This window comes from Pseudophryne corroboree, chromosome 7 (genome assembly GCF_028390025.1).
Source record: "Pseudophryne corroboree isolate aPseCor3 chromosome 7, aPseCor3.hap2, whole genome shotgun sequence".
NCBI classification, from domain to species: Eukaryota; Metazoa; Chordata; class Amphibia; order Anura; family Myobatrachidae; genus Pseudophryne; species Pseudophryne corroboree.
Window position 1 is genome coordinate 266427316 of NC_086450.1, and position 13318 is coordinate 266440633.

General features: G+C 45.1%; 1 protein-coding gene across 1 annotated transcript in view; it reads left to right on the plus strand.

Annotated features, from left to right (window-relative positions):
- The window catches only part of PFKL (phosphofructokinase, liver type), an 800878-nt gene that overhangs the window by 61325 nt on the left and 726235 nt on the right, over window positions 1–13318 (plus strand). The gene's annotated exons all lie outside the window — the stretch shown is intronic.

The following is a 13318-nucleotide window of genomic DNA, read 5'->3' on the forward strand; positions in this document are numbered from 1 at the left end:
TTTTGATAGGTAGTTGTTAACCCTTGCTGTGCCTCCATATACTCTTTGGATAGTGACTTTTTGTGTACAGCTGCATAAGATATTATTGATCCTCTAATAACGGTCTTGGAAGCCTGCCAAAAAATGGTTGGTTTGTCATCTAACATGTCAATGTTATGCATTTTATAGGTTTCCCACGCCTCTTCCACCTTATCTCAGAAACTAGATGTTACTGCTAGGCTAGTGGGGTATCTCCACTGTCCGTATGGGCCTGAATCTACATTAGTTGTTAATATAGCCCACATTAAAGCATGATCCGATGAGGATATCTGTTCAGTTTCAACTTATTTAAGTTTAGGAAGTAATGTATAAGGTGTCATGATATAGTCTGTCCTAGAAAGAGTATGATGTGCTGCCGATAGACAGGTAAATACCTTTTCAGTGGGATGGAAGGGTCGCCATGAATCCAGCAGCTGTAGTCGCCTCCTAAAGTTGCGGACTCCCAGCCTCGGGAGGCGTCTGCCCTTACCCGTCGCATTTTGTCTATCCAACAGAGGTGAGGAAATCAGGTTAAAGTCACCACAAACCATATTAGGTTGATTTGCATATGGTTGTGTTCCCGCAATTAGTGTTTGAAAGAATTCCATTGAATACATATTTGGTGCATATATATTACCCAACAAATACTGAGTACCGTCTACTTTTATGTCCCAAAAGAGGTAACGACCCTCAGGGTCTGCCGTAGTAGTGTACACCTCATAAGAGAAATGGACAGGGTAAGGAATGAGAAAAAACACCCAAAACAACATATAAACACGAAAAGAAACTTAGAACAGGTGTATCTCCTGACAGGGGAGACAAAAGACTCGGGGAGGTCCAGTGTATCTCCCGTAACAGTTTGAAATAGACTTCCCGGGATTGCTAGATTCAAAGCCAACAATACTCAGCATCTCGGGACTGTCAGCCACCCGCCGCCGAGCCTAATTGTAATAACATAACATAATAAACCTGACCCATCACTGGAGCGGACACATTGCTGAGGTATCTAAACATTCAAATAACAGAACAAGACCACATGAACATTGTGTGACATAACATGAGAAAGAGGTAGGAGTATTCCTTATGGAAGGTTAACAGAAGGAGTCAATCATCTTATATCAAGGAGGAAACCGAGTAGCAAAAAGGATGATATCAGCTACCAGGGAGAGATTAGGTCCAGCAAGAAAGCAATAACCTGACTGCAAGTAGTCTGTCTAGAGAGCGCAGCAACCTTCTACCTCTACAAGTGTGGAAGCAGCGACCCAAATCAGTCTTCCGTCATATCAGAGGGCATATCATCACATTGTTCTTCCGTATTAGCTTGCTGAAGGTAAGCAACTGCATCTTGGACAGTATTGAAGTCAACATGGTTATCACCTTCATATAGACGTAGACGTGCGGGGTATAGTAGTGCAAATTTACGTCCTTTTGCCACTAGTGAGCACAGTGGTGAGAACTCTTTTCTTGCCCTAGTCAGCTCGGCTAAGTAATCTTGGAAAATAATTATATTTTGGCCCTGCCAGGTAAGGCCGCGTTGACGATGTGAGGCCGACCAAATTGCGTCTTTATGTAAATTTTTAAGCGTCTTAAAAATGACCACCCTGGGTCTGGAGTCATGTTTCCTCTCAGGACCAATCCTGTGTGCTCGCTCGATAACCATATCTTGCAAGCTTCAGAAATATTAAGAAGGGAAGGCAATGTGATTTTGATGAATTCCAATAACTCTGTGCCTTTTAATAGATTTTGGCATTCCTATCAGCTTCAGATTATTTCTGTGTGACCTATTTTCAAGGTCATCTATTTTCCAGCCATAGCTGCTGTTGTGATTTAGCTTGTTTAGCATGGGAGACTTGCAATTTAGAAACATCACCAAATAAAGCACCCACTTGGCATTCAGATTTCTGAATCCTTTTGGTAAGTGAATCAATCTGATTTGTTATATCAGCTATAGCCTCCTGCACGGCTACTACCAGATCACCATATGTGACTGGGGTGTCAGGTGCTGGCAGTGAGGAGTCTGAGAGCATAGGGAGCATAGTGTGTGTAGGAACCGTATACTCACTACTGGATGCTGCTGTAGATCTCCCAGAGCCCTGAGGAGCAGCATAGGTAGTGTCTCTAGCCTCAGGGGAGGCAGGTGCTGCAGCTCCACGCGTCTCCTTGCCGGCGCCATCTTGGATTCCACCTTCCCGGTTTTGGCACTCCGATTGCGGGTCATGGAGGCACTTAGAAATTTCTCCATGCGGTTTCCCGCCAGCGCGAGGGGTTCCGCAGCAGGCGAGACGGGTTGTGGAGGCTCTAGGAGCCATGAAATTGCTGAGGCCGGCAGCGCGTGGCAGGAGCTGTCCCGCTGCGTTGCTCACATGCCGGAAGCGGAAGTCCCCGGAATGTCTCCATTTTATGCACAGACACACACAAGAAGAGCGGGAAGACTGCGCGCCATTGAAGGGGCGGGGCTTTACTATGATCGGATCCAGCAGCTCACAAGCCCCATTTTCCCTAATGCAGCTGACACAGATGCTGACTGATAAGGGACGCGAGGCTCCTCTGGAAAGCCTCCAGTTTACCTCAGCGGTACCAGGGAGTTATAGCAGGGGGAAGCGGTTTACTAGTGTACTACAGATGTATCCACATTTATCTTGACGGTTAATAGGATTACCTGTGACTGGCCAGTCAGACTTAATCCCCTGCTGTAATGATTTAATCACCTGCTGTATTGTTCTCTGTATTTTATTGCAGTTGAGAATAATAGCTGAAGGGTTTATGCTAATAAATCATGTTGTGACTAGGCACAGAAAACTACTCAAGATAACGGTGGATACATCTGTAAGTCCCTAATCTAGGTACTTCGTCTGCGACCAGGCTAAGCTTGGCATTAGCAATAAGGGCGCCATGTACTGGTTCCATACTCTATCTATGTCTCTCTGGAAGGGCTCTTTGTGGGTTAATTGTGCTTTTAACCTTTCCCTGTGTGTGTGCTGTCACTACTGCAGTATGTCAGGCAAAGAGTGTATTTCATGTAAGGCACAGTGTTCTTCTTCTCCATGGGGCTCACTAGTGTGTACTCTGTGTAGTATCCCTTCCCAGGCTAGTGGGGCAGAACCAGCATGGCTGGACTCCATTAGGGGGATGATTTCCACCATTTCTACAAAATTTTCTCGTAATGAGAGAGGGACACAATTCTTAAGACAGTCTATGGATGAGTTTATGAAAAAGGACTCTGTACTCAAACCAGCATCTCAATCCTCTACCATTTGTCCACAAAAATGTACTTTGGCCCATATACTGCATTCTGACTCTGATAATGATGGGTCAGAAATGGAGAAAGGTGAGGTGGACACAGGTAGGGGAGGGTACTTTGTCAGAGGGTGTAGAGGCTCTCATAGATGCCATCAGAGAAATTTTAAATATCCCTGATAAGGTGACAGAGTAGAGTGAGGAATCTTACTTTAATATTAAGAAAAAATCTTCAGCCACTTTTCCAGTGTCAAAGAAACTGTTTGAAGAACCATGGGTTAATCCAGATAAGAAATTTCAGATTCCTAGAAGGTTGTTATCATCTTCCTTTTCCTCCTAAGGATAGGAAAAAATGGGAAAATCCACTGATAGTGGATGCGTCAGTCTTCAGATTCTCACGTAAAATTGTACTACCTGTGCCTGGTGCAGCCTCCCTGAAAGATGCGACTGATCACAAGATTGAGACTACACTCAAATCTTTGTATACTGCTGCCGGGGTGGCCCAGAGACCTACTATAGCGTATGAGTGGATAACAAGAGCCATTGCTAAATGGTCAGGTAATTTAATTGAGGGGTTAGGCACCTTACCTCAAGAGGAAATTATTTTGCTCCTGCAATATATACAAGACTCTGAGAACTTTATGGTGGAAGCCATAAAGGAAATAGGTTTACTTAATGCACACACTACAGCTATGGCAGTGTCGGCATGCAGAGGATTATGGCTACCTCAGTACACTGCTGATGCGGACTCCAGGAAAGGAGTGCTACCTTTCACAGGAGAGGCCTTATTTGGAGATGAACTCGACAAATGGATCTCCCGAGCTACTGCGGGTAAGTCCACATACCTTCCTTCTGCAGCTCCACCATCTAGGAAAGCTTACACAGGACCTAATCTACAGTCCTTTTATACTGCCAAGTTTAGGGGCAAGGCCAGAGGTTCTTCTGCCGCCGCCAGAGGTGCTAGAGGTAAACCACGCAAACAAGCGACTGCTGGTTCACAGGAACAGGGCTCAGGCTCTGCTTCCTCAAAATCTTCCGCATGACGGTGGGCCGCGATGCCTGGAAAACATTAGGTTGGAAGCCCGGCTAAACTTCTTCAATCACACCTGGACAGGATCGTACCAGGATCCCTGAGTCATAGACCTTTATATCCCAGGGCTACAGACTGGAGTTCCAGGAGCTCCCACCTCACAGATTCTTCAAATCAGGCTTACCAGTTTCACAAGAGGCGAGAGCAAACTTACACAACGCCATTCAAAAACTGTTACAGACCCAGGTCATTATTCCAGTTCCACCTCACCTACACAACAAGGGTTACTATTCCAGCTTGTTTGTAGTACTGAAACCGGACGGTTCGGTAAGACCGATTCTGAACCTCAAGTCATTGAACCTGTATTTACGATTTTTCAAATTCAAGATGGAGTCGTTGAGAGTGGTAATCTCAGGTCTGGAGGAGGGGCAATTCCTAGCATCTCTGGATGTCAAGGTTGCGTACCTTCACATTCCGATCTGGCCGCCTCATCAGTCTTATCTACGGTTTGCACTGCAGGACTGCCACTACCAGTTTCAGGCTCTGCCATTTGGTCTCTCCACGGCACCGAGGGTGTTAACCAAGTGATGGCAGAGATGATGATGTTTTTTTCCGTAGACAGGGAGTGAACATAGTTTCGTACTTGGACGATCTTCTGATAAAGGCACCGTCCAGGGAACTGCTGTTGGAGAACTTTGGCCTCTCAACTAGACTATTTCTGGATCATGGGTGTATTCTGAACCTTTTTTTTTCCCTGAGGTCCAGACGTTCTTAAAAGGTGTTCTACACTTACAGCCTCCCTTTGTGCCTCCTACGGCACCTTGGGATCTCAATTTGGTACTGCATTTCCTTCAATCGGACTGGTTTGAACCGTTGCAGGAGGTAGACGTAAAATACCTTAGGTGGAAGACCGTCACACTTTTGGCCTTGGCTTCAGCAAGACGTTTATCGGAGCTGGGGGCGTTGCCCCTATATAATTTTCAATGAGGACAAAGCTGAACTCAGGACTCGTCAGCAATTTTTTTTCTAAGGTGGTGTCCGTGTTTCCCATCAACCATCCTATTGTGGTTCCGGCTGTTATGGATGCCTCTGCTACTTCAAAGTCTTTGGATGTCATAAGGGCTTTGAAGGTCTATGTGAAGAGAACAGCTTGTCACAGAAAATCGGACTCACTGTTCATTCTTTATTATCCCAATAAAATTGGGTGTCCTGCTTCAAAGCAGTCCATTGCACACTGGATCAAGATCACTATCCAGCATGCTTATTCCACGTCAGGTTTGCCGTTTCCGAAATCTGTTCAAGCCCACTCTACTAGGTCGGTGGGTTCCTCTTGGGCGCCTGCCCAGGGTGTCTCGGCTTTACAACTCTGCTGAGCAGATACTTGGTCGAGTTCGAACATGTTTGCTAAGTTTAACAAGTTTGATACTTTGGCCTCTGAGGACCTTCGTTTGATCAATCCGTTCTGCAGGAATCTCGGCACTCTCCCACCCGGATTGGGAGCTTTGGTATTTCACCATGGTACTAAATTGATTCCCAGTATCCCCTAGGACTTAAGAGAAAATAGGATTTTAATTACCTACCGGTAAATCCTTTTCTCGTAGTCCGTAGGGGATACTGGGTGCCTGCCCGGGCCCTCGTTCTTCCTGCTGTTACTTGGTTCAGTAATGTTGTTTGTTTCAGCTGTTGCTGTCCCTGTTTGCAAGTTTGGTTAGCATGGCCTTCCTCTTGTTCTGTTTGTGCTGGTTCGAATTCTCACCACTTTCCTTTTCTATATCCTTCTCTCAAAGTATGTCCGTCTTCTCGGGCACCGTTTCCTAGAGTGAGTCTGGTAGGAGAGTCATAGAGGGAGGAGCCAGCACACCTAATCAAACTTCTATAGTGCTCATGGCTCCTAGTGGACCCATCTATACCCCATGATACTAAATGGGTTCCCAGTATCCCCTGTGGACTACGAGAAAATGATTTACCGGTAGGTAATTAAAATCCTGTTTTCTTTTTCAACCACTAGGGGTCACTTCGGTACTTTTGGGATATAGATGGGGCGTTAGCAGGGACAGGCACTTTTAAATATTTAATTTACTATCCCTCCTCCCCCTCTATACTCCCAAGATACCTCCAGTGTTTTTGTTCCTTCACCAGGTAAAGACTCATTCTGGAAGACTCCAGACTTTTTCTTTTTTTAAAGATTTTTACTTTTTGCTTTCACAGTCCCTTCCCAGTTTACTGAGAAGCTTGGGTCCGGGGCTGTGTGCTGCTGAGTGCAGCATAGGCTTGTCAGTGCTCAGACAGAGAAGGCCCGCCATAGACCTAAATCATCGTTAGCTGATTCAGCCTTGGCTGCTGGAGCTGGACAGAGCTTAGGAGAGCAGCCCCTACGGACACTCCACGTTACAGAGGTAAGGCGCGGGCCAGTTGTTTCTATGGGAGGTGGGCACTAAGCTCATGCTTCCACCCCTCCATGTTTGGGGACTTAATGTTTCACTGATATTCATAATGTCCCTGATCGCCCGCTCCCCTGCCCAACCGTGGTAAGCCATGCCGCCGCTAGGCCCCTGCCTCTCTCCGGCTTGCGCTGTCAGCTCGAGCCTAATACATGATCTACTACACACTTAATTTCACTTTTCTTTGCTGAGTCGTGAGGACTTGAGTTGCAGTATTGTACTGTTTGTGAGTATGAGAGTAAAGCTACTGCAAAATCAAAGGCAGCTTGCTGCGATATCTGTGTGAGTGTGTTATGTGAAGGAACTTCCACTTGCACAGTGTGTTTTGCAGATACGGGTTCAAATACGGACCTCCTTGGGAGATGATGGCAGGTGTGATGGCTGATTTGAAGTCCGAGTTGGCCGCTGCACAAATTTTTTTTGAGGCGGCTACATCTGATTCTATGTTAATTCCGTCTGAGCAGCCAGAGTGGTCTCATGATATTTCTAGAGCTTTGCAAAAACAAAAGTCCATGTATAGTTCAATTCCTAGGAGTATTCATCATTTGTCTCAAGTGGGATCACGCCTTTAAAACTTTCACTTGGTGTGGTTTCAGACGTCTACATATGGGTGGGTCCGCAATATAGTGGTCAAAGATTACAAAATACAGTTCGATTGTCTAGCACCAGTGCGTTTTTCAAGACAGGTCTGCCTCAGGTCTGCCTGTGTCAGCAGACAGGAAGGCAGTTCTGCAGTCCGCTATTCTGTCTCTAGTAGATTCAGCAGATTTAATTTAGGTACCAGTACACCAACAAGGTCAGTGGTTTAACTCCAATCTTTTTGTAGTACCAAAGTCGGATGGCTCGGTCAGGCCAATATTGAACCTAAAGGGGCTCAATCAGTACGTCACTACAGATTCAAGATGGAATCCCTACGGTCTGTGATTACAGGTTTAGAACCACAGGAATTCATGATTTTGCCAGATATCAAAAATGTGTACTTACACATTCCAATTTAGCTACCTCATCAGGCATACTTAAATACAAATCTGTTATCCATTTCAGGTTCTACCGTTTGGCCTATCATCAGCGCCTCGGGTAATCACAAAGGTAATGTTTGTGATGATTGCTCATCTCAGGTCTCTGGGAGTGATAATACACTGCTCAAACAAATAAAGGGAACCCTAAAATAACACATCCTAGATCTGAATGAATGAAATATTCTTATTAAATACTTTGTTCTTTACATAGTTGAATGTGCTGACAACAAAATCACACAAAAATTATCAATGGAAATCAAATTTATTAACCCATGGAGGTCTGGATTTGGAGTCACACTCAAAATTAAAGTGGAAAAACACACTACAGGCTGATCCAACTTTGATGTAATGTCCTTAAAACAAGTCAAAATGAGGCTCAGTAGTGTGTGTGGCCTCCACGTGCCTGTGTGACCTCCCTACATCGCCTGGGCATGCTCCTGATGAGGTGGCGGATGGTCTCCTGAGGGATCTCCTCCCAGACCTGGACTAAAGCATCCGCCAACTCCTGGACAGTCTGTGGTGCAAAGTGGTGTTGGTGGATGGAGCGAGACATGATGTCCCAGATGTGCTCAATTGGATTCAGGTCTGGGGAACGGGCGGGCCAGTCCATAGCATTAATGCCTTCGTCTTGCAGGAACTGCTGACACACTCCAGCCACATGAGGTCTAGCATTGTCTTGCATTAGGAGGAACCCAGGGCCAACCGTACCAGCATATGGTCTCACAAGGGGTCTGAGGATTGCATCTCGGTACCTAATGGCAGTCAGGCTACCTCTGGCGAGCACATGGAGCGCTGTGCGGCCCCCCAAAGAAATGCCACCCCACACCATTACTGACCCACTGCCAAACCGGTCATGCTGGAGGATGTTGCAGGCAGCAGAACGTTCTCCAGACTCTGTCACGTCTGTCACATGCTCAGTGAAAACCTGCTTTTATCTGTGAAGAGCACAGGGCGCCATTGGCGAATTTGCCAATCTTGGTGTTCTCTGGCAAATGCCAAACGTCCTGCACGGTGTTGGGCTTTAAGCACAACCCCCACCTGTGGACGTCGGGCCCTCATACCACCCTCATGGAGTCTGTTTCTGATCTTTGAGTAGACACATGCACATTTGTGGCTTGCTGGAGGTCATTTTGCAGGGCTCTGGCAGTGCTCCTCCTGTTCCTCCTTGCACAAAGGCGGAGGTAGCAGTCCTGCTGCTGGGTTGTTGCCCTCCTATGGCCTCCTCACGTCTCCTGATGTACTGGCCTGTCTCCTGGTAGCGCCTCCATGCTCTGAACACTACGCTGACAGACACTGCAAACCTTCTTGTCACATCTCGCATTGATGTGCCATCCTGGATGAGCTGCACTACCTGAGCCACTTGTGTGGGTTGTAGACTCCGTCTCATGCTACCACTAGAGTGAAAGCACCGCCAGCTTTCAAAAGTGACAAAAACATCAGCCAGAAAGCATAGGAGGTGAGAAGTGGTCTGTGGTCACCACCTGCAGAACAACTCCTTTATTGGGGGTGTCTTGCTAATTGCCTATAATTCCCACCTGTTGTCTATTCCATTTGCACAACAGCATGTGAAATTGATTGTCAATCAGTGTTGCTTCCTAAGTGGACAGTTTGTGTTGTTTAAGTGTTCCCTTTATTTTTTTGAGCAGTGTGGTTTCGTGCTTAGATGACTTTCTCATCAAGGCTTCGTCTCAACAAATACTCCTTCAAAATGCCTTACTGAAGTACAAGGTACTAGTTCAGCACGGTTTGGTTGTCAACGTCCCAAAATCAAGCTTAGTCCCGTCTCAAAAGATTCAATTTGTAGGAATGATTCTGGATACGGTGGATCAATGAATTTACCTTCCATAGGAGAAAGCACAACGTATTAGTCATCTGGTGCACTTAGTGCTCAAACCACGGACAGTCTCCGTGCATTTGAATGTTAGGAAACATAGTGGCGTCTTTCGAAACCCTCCAGTTCGGAAGATTTCACTCACGTCCTTTTCAACTAGATCTTCTCGCATAGTAGTCAGGCATCATCTACAAATTCATCAGATGTTGCTGTTGTCTCCCAGGGCCAAAGTATCACTACTATGGTGGCTCCAAATACAAAATCTCACCGCAAGAAAAAAGATAGGAGTCTGGAATTGGATAATTTTAACGACAGACGCAAGTCTCAGAGGTGGGAGCGCAGCGGCCCTACATGGTCAGCTTCAGGGTCTATGGTTAGACCGAGAAAGATTACTGTCAATAAATGTCCTGGTACTCAGGGCAATTTACAACGCTCTTTAACAGTCAGTTCACATACTCTAGTCTCAGACGGTTTATGCTCAGTCAGACAACGCGACGGCAGTCGCATACATCAACAAACAAGGTTGGACTTGAAGTTGCATGGCCATGTGAGAAGTTGCTTGAATCCTAAATTGGGCCGAGTATCACAAAGTGATATTATCGGCAGTGTTCATACCAGGAGTGGACACTGGGAAGCAGATTATCTCAGTTGTCAGGATTTTCATCCAGGAGAATGGCCCTTACATCCAGAAGTGTTACAGATGTTAGTCCAACTGTGGGTTTACCCACAAGTGCATCTATTGGCATCTCGCCAAAATCATCAGACACCAAAGTATGTGTCCAGAACAAGAGATCCAAGGGCGGTGACGGTGGATCTCTCACAATAGCGTGGCCATACTGCCTAATGTATCTATTTCCACCAATTCTGCTGCTTCCTCGGTTACTAAAATGGATCAAACAAGAGTCCACGACCGTCATACTAGTGGTGCCTTATTGGCCTCGGAGAGTGTGGTTCTCGGATCTCCGCGGGCTACTCGCAGATGATCCGTGGCCGCTTCCGCTACGTCCAGACCTACTACAACAGGGCCCGTTCTTTTACCCCGATTTTAGCACGGCTGTGTTTGATGGTGTGCTGTTAAAACCGCTGTCTTAAGACGAGAGGGCATTCCAGAGTTGGTAATACCAACCATGTTACGTGCTAGGAAGCCAATTACAGCAGCTCATTATCACAGGATTTGGCGAGCTTATATTGGTTGGTGTGAATCTCTAAAGTATCTGACATCTTCTTTCAAGTTATCCTGTCTTTTACTATTTCTACAGATGGGGTTAGATGAAGGACTACGTTTAGCGACACTAAAGGTCCAGGTCTCTGCTTTGTCAATGTTCTTTCAGAAGTGTTTGACTCTTTTGCCAGCAGTTCACATTTTTCTTGCAGGAGTTAAATCTCTGTTTATACCACCTACAGTTCCATGGGACTTGAATCTAGTTTTAGATTTTTTGCAGTCTTCAATTTTTGGATGTTACATTTCGAACTTGTAAAAAAGTTTTTCTCTTAGCCTTAGCTTCGGCAGGGCATGTTTCAGAATTAGTTGCGTTGTCATGCAAGCCACTGTATCTTGTGTTTCATAATGACAGAGCGGAACTTCGGACGAATTCCGCTTTTCTACCAAAGGTGTATTCTCTTTTCACATAAATCAACCAATCGTAGTTCCTGTTTTCTCAGAAGGTTCAGGAACTCCAGCTACTTTGGATGTGGTTTGTGCTCTTCGCATTTATGTAGCCCGAGCATCAACAGTACGTAAAACAGATACGTTGTTTGTTTTCTATGATGCAGTCAAGATAAATTGGACAGCCTCCAAACAGACGTTAGAGGGATTAAGCTGACTATTCATCAGGCTTATTTTCATGCTAGTTTACAACCGCCTCCATCTATTTCAGCACATGAGTTCTGTGGGAACTTCATGGGCAACAAGTCGTGGGGGTTGCCGTGCGGCTACATGGTCGTCAGTGCACACGTTTGTGCGCTTTTACAAGTTTGATACTTTTGCGGCATCAGCTCTAGTTTTGGCAGTCTAGTGTTACAGGTGCCAAACAGCTCTCCCGCCCAAGAGGGAAACTTTGGTACATCTCAAGAGTACTCCAGTGACCCCTAGTGGAAGAAAAAGAAAATAGGATTTTGGTACTTACCAGAAGAATCCTTTTCTTTGAATCCATACGAGTCACTGGACGCCCGCCCAGAACAGTTTCACCTGTCTTGTGGTAGGTTCAGTATTTTTTATGGTAACATTGATTGTTATCGGTTGTCGTTTCAACCTTCTAGTTGTTCATTATCTTATAATTGTTATGTCATTCTCCATTTTCATCTCCTCTTTCACTCACTCCTGTTCGGCTCAGTAAAAAACACTGAGGTGTCTTGGGAGTATGGAGGGGGAGGAGGGTTACTAATTAAAATATTTAAATGTGCCTGACCCTGCTAACGCCCTGTCCATATCCCAAGAGTACTCCAGGGACCCCTATGGATTCAAAGAATAGGATTTATCTGTTAAGTACCAAAACCTTTTTTTTTTTTTTTTTTTTTAACAGAAATCCGTTTAGAAACCAGGAAACCGCAATTGTGTACTGTAATTACTGAAAATCTATCTGATACAACAGCTGTACCTCAATTAGTGGCCATGTTGCATCTACTTCCTATAATATGGAGTCTGATTATATTTATTTTGTTTTCGCATCTTCTCTCACCCTGTTTCGTCCTCCACCTTCTAGCAAATGAACAGAAGTGCAGAACTATTTAAAATAAATGTGTTACAGACAACCAGTAACTAGAAGACTTGATACACTTCCCGCATAAAGAGTGGAGAAGTGGCCCATAGCAACCAATCAGCTTGTATCTAGCATTTAACAAGTACATACATTCTGTAAAATGATAGGTAACAGCTGATTGGTTGCTAAGGGCAACTTCACCACTTGTCCACTTCTACTCTTGACACATCTCTCCTATGAATTATCTTTGTCCCACCACAATGAGGCAGAAACATTTTGTCATCAAGAATTGTGTGATGTAAATAGCACACTTTTAGTACAGTGCTTATGTGCACCAGCATGCTATGGGAAATGTAATGTAAATATAATTTGATCTTTTTCTTTTTTTCTTTTAATGAACCTTTTTATCCAGGACCACCTTCTTTGAAAAAGGCCTTCCAGTAGGTGTATAAATACAGTCTAAGGGGCATATCCAATTAGGTGCGGGTTTTGCCCTAAAATAAAACTCACAGACCTCCCGTCCACAATTTTAGATTACCAGTTTCTTATTTAAAAAATATGATTGCAGTATTTTTTGTGGGCAAAATCCTGTGGGGTGAGAAAAAGAGCAGCAGGCTACTTACCTATATGTTCTAGCTGCTCCGGTGGTCTCCACAGCTCCCATCCATTGTTCCTGCTGCTATAAGTTGAGGTGGCTTCTTGAAGGGATGGTGGCTGCTGGAACATGTAATTCTCCATGCTGCTGTCACCAGATACACACTCGGAGGGTCACACACGGTGGGGGGGTGGGGGTCTCACAAAAACACACCGGGGTCACATACCTGACAAGGATTCACAGGGGTCTCTCACACAACACTGCTGCAGAAGAAAAGCCTGTCAGGATCTGGAGAAAGAAGACTGCTGCAGAAGGTGAGTAATTAAGGATTACTTAACCTAACTAGAAACTTCCAATTGCTTAAGTAGTCATTGGGTGGTTGTGCCTTGGGGTTCTGAAGGAAGTTCTACACCTTTTTCCTAAAAATAAAGATTATAGAAATGATTTT